The following is a 19574-nucleotide window of genomic DNA, read 5'->3' on the forward strand; positions in this document are numbered from 1 at the left end:
TGACAAAGAGGTTGTGCAGTGTAGAGTCCCTCATTACCAGTTCATCTATGAATAAGAAACAGTGAGAAGTTTCTGAAATGAGAGACAACAAATAATCAATGGCAAGGTTGTCACAAGATAATGGCTCTTAAAGTGTGGATCTTGTAAAATATCTTGATGGTCTTTATTTTCTTGTATTAGCCAAATATGTCCAATGTAGTTTTTAAAATAGACGTGGTCTTTTCAGAAATGTTTACAGTTTAAATATGAAAGGAGAAAGAACAAGAGTGTTGAAAATTTTGAAAGTGCATATGACATAAAAACCCAGTAGGACCTGGCACACTGGTGATAGGTGAATGAGCCAGATAGTAGCAGGTGAAATTTATGTCATACGCAGTTGTACACACTGTAAGAAAATCACTTTCCTCCGTGTTTTGCCTAGTTTTAAAGATGCCAGAATATCTGGGGGAAGACCTGACTGCCACTGGATAACTCACTTGAAGCTCACCTCTGTAAAATGGTCATCTTTGATCAGAAAGCAAATGTCAGGATGCATGAGGAATTAAATGCTGAATGGTGTGTGGAGCTTTGTACTGCCATTACAGGAACCATAGATCTGCCCTCACCTGAAAGAGTATTGGTGACCCCATCTTAAAAATGATAATGAACCGCTTAAAGGGGTTTGGAGATAAGCCCATGAGAACAGTTAGAGACATGCAAAAATGTCTCTGCACCACAGCAGAAGTGCAGTTATTGTTTATTTATTCTACAGCTAAAGCCCCTTAGTATGCATAAGACTTTATAGACAAATAGGACAGGTCTGAGCCTGAGGAGTTTGCCTTCTGAGCAAGACAGAACACAGCAAAGGGAAGCAAACCAAAAGAAGTGTGTTGGTACATGTGCAGAGCAGTGAGGCAGTGGGAGGCAGAGAGCCACCTGAGAGGAGAGGTCAGGGTCAAGGGTGTCACCAGAGCCCTCCCAGGGTATGCACTTAGTTTCCAGTAAGGCAGGCCCCTCTGGTATTGCTGTGCCAAGGGAAAGCTTCTTGTTTCATTATCTATGAGGTGTGACCTGTCTGCTTACAACTGCAGTCCTGTAGGAAATATCCTTCAGACTCCATAGACTCTGTTTTCACTGGCTTCTTTTTCTACATATGCCACTGCCTTTACAGCAGCTCCATATTTCTATGCATGGAAAAGCAGCTGGATTGCACAAACAGCAAAAAAATTTCAACGAATATTTGAATTCAAAAGCAAATTTGGGGGGCATCTGTGTTGCAGTGCTTTAATATTCATGCACTCAAGATTTATTTGTTCAAATGAATTTTAAGTCAAGTTCTAAATGTGAAAAAGGTGGAATTGCACATTTTGTTGTAAAATCCATGGTAAGTTACCAAACATGGTACAAAATCGGTATCATCTGATATATATAATTAGCCAGCACATCAGTAGACCTAGAAATGTTCATCAAACAGACTAATCATTTTGACTGATGAAAATCTTGAGTATTTCCTAATCCAGTTGCAGCTAATTTCAGAACAGAAGAAAATAATATTAATAGAATATGTTTTTGTTGCATATTACTTGCTCAGTTCTAGCATTATGTATGCAAATCAGGTAATTTTGTACCTAATTGCCTGATTTGCATGCATAAATGTAGGTTGCACATGTGCAAATTATTTCATTCAAATTTAGTGTATGCTTAATATGTAGAGTAGCTGAAAACTTATATCTGAATCACTCATCATTTTCACTTAAGGAAAAAGCAGAATCTGTCACCAGTTTTGGAGGTCAGGTGAAGTAGGTGGGCATCTCTGGAATATTTTGCAGGGGCAGTAATTCTGGAGCTGTGCATTTTTCTTGAGAAATGAGCAATGATGTGAATGCCCAGAGAGATAAGTAAATAAAAGGGATCCTGTTGCTTTAAATGATCTCGGAAAATCACAGAAAAATGTGACACTTGCCAAGTGGAAGAAGACAGAATCACTCAGAGGGAAATGTGGCTTTCAAAGTCTAAGACGGTTTAACAGACAATGAAACCTAAGATGAAAAGTGTAAAAATACAATACTAAAATCTAAATGCACAAAATTCTTTCAGGTAATTTCATGGCTATGAAAGGAATTGGCCTGACAGTTCTTGTGAATGAAGTTATGTGATCTTAGGAGAAGGAGACCATGGGCAGGGGATAGAAAAGCTTCATTTGTTCTGCCATGTCATGTGTTTCACCTCTGATCTGGAAGAGAGGGAAGATCTGGACCTGGAAGATTAGCAGAAAAATTAAAAATCAGGCTCAAGAGCCTGTTTCGTTATGGGTCTCTGTGAGGAGCTCCCAGTACTGGGATCAGATGTGTTGTCACCAGCAGTTTTCATAATGATGTGGAAGGGCAGGAAGTGTCCCTGAGGAAGGAAACTAAAATTACCAACAGCATTTTTTACTGTGGCATCAGCTGTAGTCTAATAAATAGTGGTAGGCTGTTTTCTCCCTATTACTCAGAACTCCTCTGCAAGCTTTATTTGCATACACATGGGTGACAAATACTACTAAAATAAGCATGTAGAAAAATTAGAAGCAATTTAGAGGCACATATGGACTCACAGTTCCAAATTCTTATTCACACTAGTATGAAGTGCAAGCAGGGTCAAAACAGGTATGGTATATGCTTCTTCCAAGGTTCCTTCACACTGGCAAGACTTGTAAAGAGTTATGGGTGTAAATTAGAACTTGGCACAAAATACCTTTCTGTCCATCTAAGGGCAATTTTGTCATAGCCTTGCTGACATGAATATGATATTAGATGATTTCTGACCAGCATAGCTTTGCTAGTAAGAATTTCTAGTGTCAGTGTGTTTATAATGGCAAACCTGTGCTTTTCTTGGAATAGGTTATTTTACTTGAGAAAGGGAGACAAGCTGGGGTAAATTTTACTTTCTGTAGGAAGATGCAGTGGCAGGCAGGGAGGGAAAGGTAAGGAGAGTTGCAAAGCACTTTTGCATGGTGTGACTGGAAGCCTGTGCTCTGCATGGGAAGCCATGGCAGAGCCAGGGCCACAGGTCCTTTAGTCTCCTCACCTAGTGAGCCTGCTCCTGATACCACAGAAGCATGACTTGCCTGTATAAACTCCAACTACATTTGTAGTGCTTTCCCAGATTACCTACACTGGAGAAAGTGCTCCTTAAATGCAGACTTGACTTCGAGCTCCTTTCTTTTTGCTCCCAGGCATACAAAACGTTTTTGATATAATTGAGAATCAAACTCACCATTTTCCTCCTGTTCTATCAGTGGGAGAGAGACCCCTGCTTGACTAACAGTGTTTTGCCTCTTTGTTTGTGTGCTAACCTCATCAGAGCAGCACATGCAGAGCTCTGTACAAAATAAATAAACCCAAACCCTGGGCTGTATTCCCAGCTCACTCTCTTGAGTGTGTAGCTAAAGCACAATTTCTGTTAGATTGGAGAGATGCTCTGTTATTTGACTAAATACTGTTATTTCTACTTATTTTCATTCCATCATAGAGTAAAAAGACACTTTCTATTTTCCAATTTTTCAGTAGGAGTGAAAAGCACTGCCTGATAGTCTTTGAGATTGAAGGTTTCTTGTTTTTCACAGAATGTATATAGCTTGGGTGATATTAACTTCCTCCTCTCAACAGCTTCCCATTTCTCCCCAGGTTAGTGTTCAGGATAGATTCCATTCTTGATCTCTTTTCTGAGCCTTTTACTTTGGGTGTTTTCTGCAATTGAGGCAATTACTGCCTGTTGCAATGCAGGGGTTTGTGGTGGGCAGCAGTTCTGTGAAACTGAACTGAAACTGCAAGTCCATCTCAGCAGTGCAGAGCATACAGAACAGGCACCATATTTCAGTGGCCACCAGCACAGACAGAATTAAGATCTGGGGGAAGGGGAGAGAGTTGGCACATCACATACCTGGTTATCTGAACCATCGCTTTCCACAAAGCAAGGCACCTGTGAAGGGGATGACACCATAACGGTACTAGGACAGGACAAACTCATACCAGAATCCCAGAAGGGGAAGAGCATTTGCATTGTTCATTTTTTGTTGTCGCCTTGGAGATTACTTCAGTTTCTTGACTCAGATCTTATGTTGGTTCATAATACATTTTTGCAGAGAGATACAGCTTTCTCATGGCTGCCTTTTCTTCCTCCTTTTTGTAATCCCTGGTTGGCAGCTGAAGCGGTCTAACATTTCTATATAACTGATAAAAGAAATTATTGCCAATGAGAGAATTGTTTCTTGAGTACATCCCTCCCCTTGGGTTAAATATAGGTTGCAGCATCCCGGTATAATGAAAAGATTGGAAAGCATTTACTTGCTGGTGTGGTTTCTGCTTTGTAGTAATGAAGTAAAACATTCATGATTGTGAAAATCATACCTGCAAAGACAAGTTTAGTCAGCCTCCGCCTTACTGTATTCAGTCCATACACTAAAGTATTTCCCATTTAAACCAATCCTCCAGCCTTTGCGTTTTATTGCCTTGTGATGTGTTGTTGGCTACAGCGTACTGGTTTATTATCTTACCATGTGCACTGCAGTACTCACACTGGTTTTGTACTGCAGGATTGCACAAGGTGCTGGACCAGGAATGTCCAATCCTTGTGATTATAAAATAGGAAAGCAAATCTGGAGAGGTTTTACCGCTGTGTAAAGTTAGATCTGTATTGTATTGTTGTTGCCAAAGACATTTGATTTAGAACATACAATTTGCAGTTGCCATAAACCCTTTACTTTGTAACCTGAAATCATCTATATCCCTAGGATGAAAATCTTTAGATTCAGAAAGTGGTTAAAATTCAAACTGTAAAATAAAGCCTGAGAAACATTTAGCCTTTCTAATTCAAACATAATCTCCATATCTTTTCTACATATGCACATGTATGCACATGCATTCTCAATCTTGCATATACATTCACAAGCTCACACATTCACAAGCTCACACACACATTCACAGGCACTCTAACACAAGAGAATGTGTTCTGCAGTATAGCTGGTACACAGGGTATTTTTGAAGACAGAACAAGATGACTGTAAATTGACACTTCCACCCACTAATGAAAGAAAGCCAAGAAAACCTCAGTAGAGAATGAGTTTTATAATTAATGCTGAACAATTTTCATTGACAAAGCAAAAAGAAGCAAGTGGATGGCTGATTTAAATGTTGAATGATTAATGCACAGAGAGGCGGCTGAGGAAAAAGACAAATTCAGGAGCAACTATGGAAATTTATGTATGAGAGAGTCAGCACCATATTCTGATCTCAGTTACACAGTTGTAAATCTGTTATCTTAATGGAAGTATTCAGCTTTTATATTTGCATAGCATAAGTGAAAATAGAATTTAACCCAGAATGTGTTTGCAATTGTGTATTTGCGTGACTGAAAGAGATGCGTATGTTTGCATGTGATAAACTGCAAATGCATGAGACTTTTTGTATCTCGTGGTGAGAAATGTAGAACATGAATGTGTGTGTGATTGTGTATGTGTGTGCCAGTTGTGGGGCTGTCTGACAGTGAGTGGGAGGGTGAGAACGTGTTTGTTCCTAGACTCCCTGGTTGAGTGAAAATGGCTCCTGGAAATGCCGTTTCAGATTAGAGAGCGACGGCTGGAGAGGTGGAGATTTCATTACCTCCTTCTTTATGTGATGTTTTGGAGCTGGTAATGTAAAAGCAGAGCTATAAATAATCCAGTCACACCTGTGGTGTCCTCGAGATTTATAGTGCCTGCTAATGCCAGAATCTTTGGAGTGTTTAAGTGAGCAAAGCAAAATGAGGAAAAATCACCCCTCAAACACCAAGGGAATGCAGAACCCACCTGTCTTTTCTCATGTGCTAGGCAAGAAAAAAATTATTCTTCCTACCAGGTTTATTCCTAAATTTGTATGTAATGCCCATCACCATATACAGTGCTCTCGCTCATGCTTGCCTTGAGGGCTGGGACTGATCACCACCTGCCTTGGGTGTGTGTGCTGGGAGAGGAGGATGTGGAGGTCGCAGGCAGCAGTTTGCTGTGTGCAAGCTTTTGAGATGCAGGGGCTGTATTTTTAGCTGCTCCAGATTCTCTCCTGGCTGGGATATGATGCTGAGGAGTTTATTGCCGTAAGGATGTGCCTAGAATACCAGGCAGCCTCAGAAATTTACTGTGCCGCAGAGCCCTGACTCAGTGCTGCTCTGTGACTTTCCTGTGTTGCTTCTGCGCTGTAAAGAGAGAAAAAATGGTTCCTTGTGTTCCCGGCTGCTGCTGGCGCTGGAGGGACAGCTGCTGTGATTTAGTGAGAAGCCCTGTTGAAGGGAAGGACAGCAGTTCTAGATCTGGCTAAACTGTAGTTTGCTCAGTTAAGCTGCCCTCAGATTTCTTCTTGAACATTATACTGCAGTTTTGTCTGAACAGTAGGAATAAACACATGCTGCCTTTAATTTGTGCATGTCTCTAATGCCCCTGCAAATAGTTTTTTGCAGCCCTACACACTAAATGCTTCCAAAATGCCAGAAACATTTCACAGGTAGTTTCTCTGTGTGGCATTTTAGGGGAGGATGTAGAGAGATGGCCATGGGTGGATTTCTGTACACCTGGCTGCGAGAAAGGTGGACAGCCAGCACTCCAGCAGCCACAGGGGTAAGAATTTGCTAGGGATAGTCCCTATGGTAAATCCTGTAGAAAATGAAATTACATTCATGGTTCTTCTGTCCCACTGGTGCAGGTGCACCTGCAGGTTTGAAATGGTGGTTTCTATCTCAAAACCCACCTGAATTGTGACACCCAGTACATATGCAAGGTAAATTTCTATATACAGAAGATCAGCAACTGACTTCTTGACAATCTAAATGCTAAGGAGAGTAGCTTGTCCCTTACGAGTCTGGTGAAACAGCATAAAGGCTAGATGAAGAAAGATTATTTGTACCATCAGATTTTTTAGAAATGAGAAACGAGTATGACCTAGCAGGTCCCAGTTCGTCTGCTTGAGAAACACCATGTATTCTCCTGGCGTTTGGCTGTATCATACTCCTCAGGGAGTGGGCTTTCCTCCATCACTGCCCGGAGACTGGAAATAAGGAGCTGAAGCCCGTCTGCCCTTGCTCTATGCCGAGCTCTGCTCGAGGCTCCCTGCTGCCCCCTTGTTGCTGGAAATAACACTGGAAATACGGCGGACTACTATTTACACATTGTGATGTGAGCTTGACTAATATCCTCACATTTGGGGGAAAATCGTAGACCTCACATAGGAATGTCTGTCTCATTGCTGTGGTATCCAGAATAATAAATACAGCAATCGCAGCTGTAATGCCTAGTGCTTGTCTGAACTGCTGCAATCTCGAAGCACAAACATGAATGAGGGGCAAGCTGTAGAGGCGAGGTTCATAGGCAGAGGCAGTATCTTTTTTCAACTTTTTAGTCTTGCGAAATACAGACGAGCTTTCAGCCATACAGGCTCTCCCATCACATGCTTACTTTTCTTGTGTGCTTAGGTCACCACTGCTACAAAAATCTACTGCTCTAGTAAATGCTGGAGAGTGAGCCTGCAGTGACAAGTGTTTCCTTTCCAAAGTGGCACCACCAAATGCCACACACACAAAGCTTGGAGCAGCTCTGTGTGGGTACAGGATAGCTTGCATTTTAATTTTGTATTATTAATTCTTTACTTTCCTTGGGTCAGTAGCTCTCAAAAGTTGTTGCCATCCACATTGTCTACAAGAAATCTATTTGAAATTATTTTAGTAGCTCACAGCTCAGTCCCTGCTTGGTTTGCTGGTTGGTTTCCCTTCTGAAAAAAAAAATCAAATTGTATTCTAAATTGCTCCTTGTTTGCAAAGGCCAGTGGCTATGAATGGGAATTGGAGAATGAACTCTACTCTGTCCAGTCATGAATGGTAGCCAGGTCAGGGCTGAGCTGCATTGGCAGGAGGCAGTGATGTGGGAAGCTTGCCGTGCCATTATCTATTCTGCAGACAAGCAGTGGATTTAATTCTCAGAGGATCTCAAGCCTATAATAAAATCTCAATGGGAATAAAAAACCCTGACCCAGAAGGCGGTGGCGTGTTCTACTTGTCCTCCATAGTCAGGAGTGTAAGTGTGGCTGTGCATCAAGGGAGCTGTGTGACAATTTTGTGGAGCCTGGGTAGCAGAAGAAACCCATCCCCCAGTGTTCTGATGGAGTCTGAGAGTTACGTATTTATACTGCTACTGAAAAACAGAAGGAAAAATTGGAGTGTCTCTAACACGTGATCTGCAGAAAAAAATACACATTTGCATGTCTGTATTAAGCAAGGAATCTTTGCTACTAAGGGAATAGTGGTGTGTATGCTTCTTCCCTCTTGCATGCTGCTTTCTAGGCCCACATCCATGAAAATGTATTGAAAACCTGGCATTTTTCTTCAGCTGGCATTTCTGGGTGACCTCATGCACCTACTTCTCATCTCAGTAGTTTTAGTTTCAGTGTTCCTCCTTAGGTTCATTAAGAAAATACTTTTCATCTGAAGAAAGTAAGGTGTCCTGTGGCCTGCAGTGCTCCCCACAGCCAAGCCAGTAAAAACAGAGCCCCAGTGTGCTTTCTGAGGGTGCAAGGGTGATTCCAGCACACTTCTGTCCCTTTGAAAATATGAGAAATGGGTCACATCTACAAAAAGTGACAAAACCCCAATCACAGTGACCTTCTTCATTTGAGGATTTTTAGAAGGATCTTTGGAAGGTGATTCACTTAAAAAAAAAATCTTGATTTTTAATAAATCACTGCTTTTAGAGGATTCTGAGAGGCAGAGGTGAAAATCTGTTTCCCTTTAGTTTTGGGGTTTGTAGGTTTTTCCCCTGCAAATCTCTTTTTAATCACATGTGCACAATCTTGTTATTAGAGAAGCTGCTGGGGACTCCTGAACCTTTTGGCACTAATGTTGTATGTGCCTGTTTTTTTTATAAAGGAAAACGAAATGGAAGCTATTATCTGAAATGAGCTTTCATCGTAGCAGTGAGGCGGGGAGCAGCTCAAATATATTAACACAAAATGTGAGACAAATATTGCCTCCTCCAAGCCAGCTTCTGACCTCGACAGTGAGAGCTTTCCACTAAGCTGGCTGTTTACAGCCCCTGCTCCGGCATCCATCTTGGGGTTTGTGGGATGTAGTTTCCATTCCTGTTACTCCATCTGATCGGGCACGAGCAGCATACATTCCTCTGCCTTCAACCACATCCCCAAGGTACGCTGACATCTCTCTTCTCTCCCACCCCCCCCACCCCACCCGGCGTCTCCCAGCCCACCGAGGAAGCTGGGAGAACGACTTATAGAACAGGAGGGGGCCTGGAGCCCGGGAATCACACTGCTGCTCTGTGTGGAAAGCTAAATTTGGGAAGCAGGATTTCTCCTGTATCGCCAGGCCTGGGTGGGCAGCACCATCTCTCCGTGACTCTGCAAAGCAAATTAACTCAGTAGCGTGAGCTCGCCGGCTCTTCCTCCCCTTTCCCTCCCCTCCCAGGGAAAAAAGCCACCAAGTGCGGCAGCAGGAGCTGATTCAGGCCACCAGTGTTTGGTCCCTTCAGAAAATGGGGCTGGGAGGGATGATGGAGGAGGGGTTGCAGAGCGTGCTGCTGACCTGCTGAATTATGACTTTAATGCAGTTGCTTTAATAACTTGCTGTAGCTCCAACCACCAGATGCAATTTATGGCAAAGCAGGCGCCCAGGCATTTTTCTTTCTATGAAGACTAAGCAGATCTCTGATTACCACCCCCTCCCCCCAACCCATTACCTTCCCCCGCTTGCTCTGCTAATGGAAAAATGTTATGTGTCTGTGTGCTTTTTCCCCAAGCCCTGCTTTCAGGAAATGGTGGAGAATGAGAAACTAACACACACACGCACACACACGCATTTGCAGGAAAGATCGCTTTTACTCTTCGTTCTTAAACCACGCAAAATTTCTCCTGCTAGCAGAATTGATGGTTCTTTTTCTAAAACCTTACGACCTCAGCCAGAAGGGAGGCAAATTCCAGGATTGATTTGTAGGGAAAAAGAAAGACCCCCTCCCTCTGTCTGACCAAAATCATCTGAAGTCTGAGTGATTTCACTGCATAATGCAAACCCCACTGCCTCTCAGATCTGCCTTCTGTAAGGAGGGCTTGAATACAGCCCCCAAACAAACAAAAAAGCTCAACCTGGGAATGATGAATAGGCAAACCAAATTCAAGTTTTAATTTTGTATTTGATGATTGTATACAATAGATGAGTGCCTTAAAAAAGCAATGAACAGATAGGCAGGCAGATACCCTGTCAGTTCTCCTATTTTAAAGACCCATTCATTTACCATCTAAGGGATGAATTCTTCTTCCCACTCTCCTTCTCTCTCTCCTTTTCTGTGATTTGCATGATCATTTGATGTGTATATTATGAATTACTGTTTATCTTAGTCCACAGCATCAAAGTAATTTCCCAAATAAATTTCACTGGATCAATAAACCTGGATTCTGTTTTCTTTTCTAAACTGAGGGAAAGAAAAATAGTAAGAAGTAAATGTTTTATTTTTAGCCAAATGGAACAAAAATCTGAGTTAAACAGATGTGCCCATTTCTGAATTCTGAGGGCTCACACAGAAGCTCTGTGATTCAACTGGTTTGTATCTTATTTTTCCTTCCCCTTGCCCATTCCAAAAAACACGTATATTTAGAACTGCAGCCCTGAAAAATGGCATGTACTGCTTTGAACCCATTGAAAGGGTGTCCATACAAGGCATTGCAGATCAGTCCTTTGTGGCTGTTAAATATTTATCAGCAAGGCAAATTCCTCCTAGGTTACAGCAAGTACAGTTTGCAATGACCTGCCTCTGCGCTTTCAAAAATGAGTAGGAGACTCCTGCAAAATGTCCAGCTCCTCATTCAGCCAGAATAGCGTTTTTTCTCACAAGCTTTGAGATAGCTAGATTCATATGTAGCATACACTGCGAATTTCTTAGTAAAGAAGTAGCAACATTTGGGAGCATTCAGCTTCCAGATAGAAGAGTATAAATTGGCCGTTTCTATGTGAATTCGGTCTGATGTGTCTGTCTAGCTGTTTTTACAGTGAGCTGCCCTCAGCCTGCATCAGGATCACATTACTGTCTCCAGTACCAGGAGATGCACCTGCATGCACACGCTCAATTGCACAGGTATTTCTTTTAAGTGTGATGAGTTGTCTTTGAACAATAGAATTTATCTCTGCTGACTACAGAGGGAGCCGAGACCAGATTCCTGACTTTTGGAGGGCTAGAGTTAGGTGAAATGAATCTTTGCTCAAGCATTCAACCATAGCTCCTTGGCTTGTGCCGTTAGCTTCCTGAATTCCCAGATGATCTCCCCACCACAGCTTAGCCAGGCCTGGAACTGCTTATTTTCTCAGAAGGGATGAGATGAGATGTAGTTAGTTCAGCAAAGCCATTGGCATTTCAAAATTATATGTAAAAGCATGTATTGTACTCTTATTTTTCAAACTATGCCATAAATATGCTTAATACTTAACAGGCTGAAAGCATTCTCTCCAGTTGTGATCATTTAAAAAAATCATATTCAAACTTTTGTAAAGCCATAATAAAAAGCATCCATACAGTGATCTGTAAGTCAGTTGTACCTGCACACATCAGAAAACAGATGCTTTAATGTACGCTTGCTGCCGACGGGGCAGTACCCAGGGCAGGTATTTCTGAAGGTGCCTTTAGGCCGGGAGAGGCTGGCCGAGGGGTCGGGGGTGGCTGGGCTGGCCCCCGAGCCACTTCATGTTGCTGATTTGCCCAGGGTGGCTGTGCAAGAGCTGCGTCTGAGTCTGGAAACTCAGGGAGTTAGTATGTAGCCACGAAATTGTGTGGAGGTTATTAATGGCAGTGGCACGTGACTACAGGTATGCTTTGTGACAGTAGAGCTCATTCCGTAGGCTCCTCTGATTCTGCTGTTTTTCTTTTTTGAACCTGGCCTTTGATTAAAAATGCCTCGCTTCCAGCTCACATTGCCTTTTAAATGGCTCTGCAAAGCCCTCTCGCGGTTCCCAGCTCACATCAGAAGCAGGGCTGGAAGTGTTTCACTGCAGAATAAACATATGGGCTGTAAATCCTGTGATTCAGAAGATTCGCCTGCAATATTCCTCTCTGCTGTTGCCATAGGTAACCGGGCTCTGCAAAACACCATTTACCCTGGAATGCAAGGAGACAGGGAGCTCAGCAAGGGCACTCCAGTTAACCCTTTCCTAGCAAAAACCAAATCCCTCTGGTGATCCCAGCAGAAACTGCTCCTCGCTCTTACGCGCGTAGATTTACACACAAATAAACCCGCACCATATAATTTAAGGCAAACTCCTGAAACGCTGGCGTAAGCCCCAGGCATATGCACATAAACTCTGTGGGAACGGTGCGTTTCTTCTCATACCCCTAGAGCCGGGTAGACATTGAACATGTGCGGGTGCTGCGCGTTCAGGACTGCTGACTCACCGGCCTTGCGTGGCTCACTGCCCTCTGCCCTGAGCCCCGGGGAAGGGGTTAAGCTTCTCTAGCGGCAGGAGATAAAGGAAGGCAACTGAATCGGACTGCTCTGCAGTCCAAATCCAAGGTTTGTGAAGTGGTATTTGTCAAATTACTTAAGACAAGGCCTTAGAGAGGAAGACTTTTGAGTTCACAGACACCACAGAGATTTTTTTTTTTTGTAACTGACAGGAGGTGCCTATGGTCTACAAGGTTTTACCAAGGCCACCTAATTGGAGACCTATAAGATTGGAGTGCAAGACACACCCTTATTTCCTGCCTCACACCATTTTTCAGCCCAGGCACTCTTAACATCTCCTAATGGCCTGTCTTCTATTCCATCATCTGAGGCACTGAAAGTGGACAATCAATAGTTTTATCTTCATGGGCTGTGCCTGGTACAGGATGTGGAGAGAGGCCGTGATGTTGTGCTTCAGCCAGAGGATGTGCAGGCACAAGACCCCTTATGCTCAAAGGGGTCTTGCTAAGTATAGTTCTAACTATAGTATAAAGTCCTTCCTGCCTTATGGACCGAGTAACCATCAGATGCCTTGGAGCTGTCTCATGCACTTGAGAAGATACCTGGGGGGTATGTGTGTATCTGTATTACACATTAAAATGGAAACCATGCTTAGTACACATATATTGTCTATGCATAAATATCCATACAAGAATCTGACATGTACATTTGTGTCACCAAACTGTTACACAGAACATGTTGGATTCATTCATTGGATACAGTCATATGTCACTCTACAACAAATTAAACAGATGGGAAGAGAGTTCAAGATGAGCTGAATTTGCATTTGCTGCAGTTTAGGAGAACAGGAGCAGAAAGTGGCCCCCAATTTACTTTTTTACTCCTTTAATTCTGACCTACCTGTGGGCTAATGTGGATCCCAACAGAGTGGAAGAGGCCAAAGCGATGTACTATGCCTGAACCCTGTTTGTTGCTGCAGTTCCAGCAGCAATGCTGCCCAAGGAGGATGTGTGTGCGAAGAGTAAATGCATAGTCCTGAGTTCAGGCAATGGTTAATTTATACTGCAGAGGAGCTACAGGTGAGACTGAGGATATGTGTCATTCCCCAGTTTCACAAATCCCCTTACAAAAACCCTAAACATGTTGTATTTCAAACCACTGTTGTCTTCTTCCTCGTATTCCCCTCTGCAGTTCAATGCACACACATACGCCACCAAAATACTATTTTTTTTAATAACACAGTATTGATCTAAGGTCATCTACAGATAGGTAAAAATGCAAAATTCCTGCTCCAAAGAGTTAACCACGTTGGTTACTTTTACATCAAAAGTCTGATGGGAATACAGAGAAGTCAGGAAATGTGGATAAAGCTGAAATTACATTCACAGGAGATCTTGCAGTGGTTGAGAATCACAGCCCATGCATGGACAAGCCTGTATTGAGACTGCTGTAATCCCTGGGCAGAACGGGGGGGAGTGAAGGAGAGGTCAGTGTGCTTTGTGGGATTCTCTGGCATTACTAGGGCAAGGGGAGTTAGTCCCTCTCTGTTATTTGAACAGTGAGCAAGTATTTTTTACAGGGTCTTTTTTATGTTGCTAGAATAAAAAGAACAGTCAAGAGAAAATGACCCCAAATCATTAGGGGATTGATGTCTGTGGAAAAGTGCAATACAGAATCAAATTGTTTTCCTGCAAAATCCTTTTTTTCATGGCTTGTTTCCATGCCACCACAAAGAAGAATGGTGAAGAAAAGGGCTGATGTGCAAGGAAAAGGGGCTTTTAAAGATTCCCAAGAAGTACTGAATGGGTGTTGCTGATTCAAATTCTCCAAATTGCTGTTACATCAGTCTGGACAGTGGAGATAAACTGTCAAGAGAGCCTAAAAGCCATGGTGCAGTGCTTGAAAACATGTTAATATTTGTGTGTGCTTCAGTTTTCTGGATTTACAGGATTTATTTTGCATACTCCCTTGGCACTGCCAGAGCCTCTCTGCAGACGTAACACTTGATCCTCTGTTGTGCCAAGTCCCCTGGGAGCTGTTGCTGTCTAACTCCCGTGACATTGTGGGTACCTGCTGAGGTGTTGGGGACAGGTTGTGTGGGTGGGGAAAGGGGAGCATGAGTAGGTCAGAAAAAGGGGTGCCTGCGGGGCAGAGCAGAGCGGTAACTGGGCAGGTTGTGTCTCACCCATCACCTGAAGGTCCGAAAACCACTGAAAGCGCTGAAGATGCACAGGCTGGAGCCGGTTCCTTTTCCTGGGTTTATATGATTGCCTTGAGTCAAGGGTATTTAAATGTCAAGTTTTTATGTAGCTCCTAAATTTACTTAGATTTGCATGTTTACAGCAGAAGGTTTGTGTCCTTGTGCACTCCTGTCCGTGTATATGAATGATAAATGCCAAGGCTTTCTTTTGGGGCTTGTGTTTTCCCACAGCTGTGGTGACACACTCACATTGTTTAACCTTCTCCCCATGAGCTGATTTAAGTTTATTTCTTTTGGAAGGGAAATATCAGAGCATAAGCAGGCCCAAATCAATTTTCTTTGAAGACTGCGGTACCTGGGACTGCAGAAACAGTGACAAAGACGAGCTTGTAGAAGAGCTGCTAGATGGGAGCTCAGGCAGGAAAGGGTTACTGCCTGCACAGCTTTCTCTGTCTGCAGCTCCAGGCAAAACCCAGAGAGAGACAATGATGTCAGCACTACCTCCAGGCCCAGGGCCCCTTGCCTGACAATGTGGGCAATCCAACACATTCCCATCTGCCACAACAAGAGCATTCATGCTCCTATTTCCTGACCTCTTTGGATTAAAACATGTGGAGTTAAATATACATCCAGCCCCATGCTCATGCACTTGCATTGCACCAGAAATAGACTTATGGGAAACTGGCTGCAGCTTTTGCCACCCGACACTCGGGATCTGTGTCAACGTTGTCATCGAGAAATGCACACGTTGGTCTGGTCGGGAGATTGTACAGTCATGCACACATAGCTAAAATACAGTTCGCTTTTGTGCCTTGCAATGCTGCGTGTAATCAGCACGCAATGAGAAAGAGCGGAGGGGGAAGGGGCAGCTTAAAGAGAAAATGAAGATTAGTCAGAGGCAGTGATTTCAGCCTTTTAACCATATGAAACTGGCTGAGATTTTTAGTACCGCATAAAAAATTCTGACAGCAAAGACAGACCTTGGCCGAGCTGGGTGTCTGCACTCAAGGCTGGTGGAAGAGGGAGACCGTGCGGCAGCCGTTGCTCGCTGCCATGCTGGGTGGCAGGGAGCAACAGGGAGCACAGCTCTGAAGAGGAGAAGCTTTTTATTTGCTTTACAGTGAAGCTGGTCTGGTTGTTCAAAATGCTAGTAATAGAAGGATTTTATTGCTGCTTTTACTCACGATGCCTGGGGGTGTCTGTTTCACACACATGGGTATCGTGTTGTTTCTTTTTCACATCTGTGTCTGCTGCGTATCTGTGCCTGTATACCCATATGTATCTGTGTGTCTCCACATTTATCTGTCATTCTATGTCTGCATTGCTCAGTCTTTTCCTTTTAAGTGTAGGAGGTGCATTTCTTCCTGTGCACAGATGAATTTTCCTTTACTATACAATAAGGGGAAAGGCAGTGCAGGGATAGCTCACATTTTGTTTATGTCTTGCTTGACAAAGGCCTTCACAATTCAGAAATATGAATGAAGAAGAAAATGAGACTATTTCTTTTCTGTACTCTCTTCTGTCTACAGTCTTTTGTCTTCTCTTCCCCGCCATTTCTTTTCTCTACTTTTTCCCCAATCAGACTGCAAACTCTTGCTCCCATAACAAATGTTTTAAATGTAATCTATCCTGCCTGCACAAACAGTCAGGCCCCTTTTCATAGCGTGTTTCTTATACAGTCTTCTCTTTCTTTTTTTTAACACATAGTGGGCCTCAACATAGTAAATTCCTGTGGGCAGTTTGGTTTAGCATCTCTCTCCTTCATTTGGCCCCTGCCTATAGCACTCAGATTCTCAGAGAGCACAACACAGGGAAGCAGAACAAAAATAAGCTCCCCAAAATCTGTAGTCCCCCAATGGCTCACAAGAATCTTGGAAGAATGTTTAGCTTATAAAATCCTAATCGGGTGCTTGGAGGGGTGAGGCCAAATGGTTAATGTAGGATAAAAACTGCAAACCTCTTAATTCTCTTAGTGTTTGGCTTAACCTTGCCTTGACTCTGAAGAGATGGCAGTAAGTAAGGATGAGCTTGTATTAGAAATAGGATTCTCTCTTTCTGCCCAGCCCCTGCCATTCCAGTTCCATTATTACAGGGCATCAGTGGTACAAACTTCTCTACCAGTTTCTGTCGATGAAGGTTTGGAACCACCTCACTTCTCAATTAGTGTAATCAAGGCCAAGACCCTGACATCCTTCCCAAGAGCTTCCTCCCCTTTGTGAAACAGAGGATACTGAAAACCAGTCAGAAAAATTAGATCCAGACAGTAGCAAGCACTGAATGTCACTGGTGGCACAATAAGGAAGTTGCCTCTAGTATCAGGCACTCTAAATGAGGCATACAGACAAGTGGTAATACGCATAATGTCTGACATCCAGCTATTTCAGAGCATATAATAAGCTGTGATTAAAGTATTAAACTAAAGAACTTCAAAGGGGTCTGTCTGTGCAGTCTGGGGATCTACATGCAAGAAATCTCTGGTCCTTTTTCCATGTTGGTACCTGATTTGCCACTGGTCTGTATGCTTTAAACTAGTCATTTCACACTGATCTTTAATTTTCCCGTCTGTAACACCAGGGGTTAATATACTTAAGCAGAGCAGTGCCTCTTACAAAGTTGTTTTGAAGGAAGTGGAGACTTCTTGCAGGAGACTCTCTGTAAAGACACATTTGATAGGAACTTACATGCCAGTTCAAAGTTCTTTGGGAGCAAAGTGGAGGAAGCATGTTCAGCATGAGATCATCACTGAGCTCCTCCATGAGGATCTGCAAGTGCAGGGGAAATACAGTGTTAAAACCAAGAGCCCTGAGTAGTTTTCAGGGACCTTAATTAGGCTGCAGAATGTAGGAAGAGTTAGGTTTGCAGTTTTGGACTGAGACACATGCAATGCTTACTATCCATTCTTGGTGCCCCATGGATCTCTGCTTTTGCTACTTGTCTCAGTTTCATACACAATGTCAGTGAAATAGATGAGAACAGAAGCTCTATGTCCTGACACCCCATCTCTTGCCAAGAGTACCAGACTGGGCACCAAAAATGTGGATAATATGTCTCCAGGTTCCCTTGCTTTGATTAGGACCATTATTTTAATGGGGGAGGGGTTTAATTTTTCCATAGAAATCAAGCAGTTTCTCTGTGTTTATGGCTACACATGTATCTAATAGGGCTTTCTTACCCCAGATGTGAGCAGCCTTGTGAGAAGTGCTCAGCAGCTGTTTTGGAGTGGGGCAGAGGAAGAGAGGAAGCCTGCAAGTCACATCCTCCTGACTGCCTTCCCCTTCACTGATGTGTTCAGTCATGCCGCCCAAAAGAGCCATTTGGGAGACTTGAGAATGTATGCAGCAAGTGCTCCTTTTCATTTACGATTAAGGTAAACAAGGGTGTCAGCTGAAGCAGAGCTGCTGAGGTGTTCTGTGCATTTCAGTGCCAGGCAGTAGTGGCTGCTGCTTAGGAGATGGATTTATTAAGATTATTAGTAAGTGTTATTTGGAGGTGACTGAAATCGCTGGGTGAACTCCAGAGGATTAGCTTTCCAAAGATAGCAAATGCAAAAAAAAGCAACCCCAAACAAACAAGCCACCAGTACCAGTTGTGTTTATTTAATAAAGTCTCTGCACAGGATTAGCTCACAAGCATTTGCTTGTTTTTGTGACTGGAGATACGGGGGATGGGAAGGAGGAACCATTTTAGCATTTAATTCCCCAAGTAAAAACAAAGCTGGGGCACAGCCTCTGGCTCAGTTCACAGAGTAGGTGACAACCTGCTGGGAGCCAGGTAGGCAGAAGAGGAATCACCTCTTCCTGGATTGCACCGGATAGTGCAGCAACTCTGATGCAGAAATAACTTGGATGAGGAGGGCTCTCTGCTCAGGAACCATCACGTCCCTGTATTAAGGGCACGAGAGCCTTAGGCAGGGCATTGTGCTGACCGAAGCCTGAGAAATGGCCTGTGGGAGAAAGAACAGCAATCAAACCAGTCATCTCCTGTTCTCTAGTGAGGCCATAAAAGGGCCTCAGAGTGCTTGTAGACATGAATTCACCAAATATCACCCCCACAAGCACATCCTTGCGGGATGGAGGTTGGTGTTACTAAGCCCAGATGGCAAACTGGAGGCAGTGAGAGGGTGTCCGAGGTCCCACAGAGAGCAGGCCAGATGGTAACACAGGGAAGGTAGCAAGAGGGGAAGACAAAATCAGGAGGAAAAAGCCATCCTTCAGAGAAAACTGAAGGGAAAGGGGCTGTAAGGACCAATGTAGCCGATATTTTAACGTTGTTTTAGTGCCTAGATACAGTTCCTAGATCAGTTCCTCTAAAACGCTGCTGGTTGGTGGTGTTGAATAAATGAGTCAGTTCTGTAGTACAGCTTGGCTGTCCCTGCTTCTGTGCTGCTGTCCAGAAGTGGGGCCATGTGGGAGCTTCCCACTTACCCTTCAGCCTTCCCCAGCATTGCACTACCAAAATTGTGGTCACCCAAAGGAGAAGTTATCTTGCATTGCTCTTTAATGATTCATTGGGGCCCCTTTGCAAAGTGGCAGGAGAGACTGAGGGATTCTGTTCAAGCCAAGGTACTGAAAAGGGGACTGTGAAGCCCAGTGCCCTTGCAGTTTCCAGTTAAACTGTTGTTTTTTTTTTCATGAGAAGCTGCTTGCTTGTCTCCTAAATCCACAGAAGTTGCACTGGCTCCTCTTCCCTCCTTCAAAAAAAAGTCCCTTGTGCAGAACTGGGCCTGGTTTCCTATTGCCTGTGCTTCCCAAGACTTCCCTAGGCACCATGACAACAGTAGCAAAACTCCTGGATTTTGTAAACCTGTTCAGACAGGAAAGACCTTTAATTTTACACAGTCGCAGAGCAGAATAGGATCTATGAATATAATTTAGCAACCTCATTCCTCAGGAATAAGCTATCACAAGTGGAAAAAGGAGGAGGGAAAGGCTGCAACTCAC

The 19574-nt window shown here is 43.4% G+C and overlaps 1 long non-coding RNA gene across 1 annotated transcript; it reads left to right on the forward strand.

Annotated features, from left to right (window-relative positions):
- Positions 1-8820: 8820 nt before the first annotated feature.
- Positions 8821-18028, forward strand: LOC113480720. Its single transcript, XR_003398515.1, has 3 exons — positions 8821-9180; positions 11020-11116; positions 17812-18028. It is a non-coding gene; the product is annotated as an uncharacterized LOC113480720 (long non-coding RNA).
- Positions 18029-19574: the final 1546 nt, after the last annotated feature.

The sequence above is a fragment of the Athene cunicularia genome (assembly GCF_003259725.1).
Source record: "Athene cunicularia isolate RWA chromosome 5 unlocalized genomic scaffold, athCun1 chr5_part1, whole genome shotgun sequence".
NCBI classification, from domain to species: Eukaryota; Metazoa; Chordata; class Aves; order Strigiformes; family Strigidae; genus Athene; species Athene cunicularia.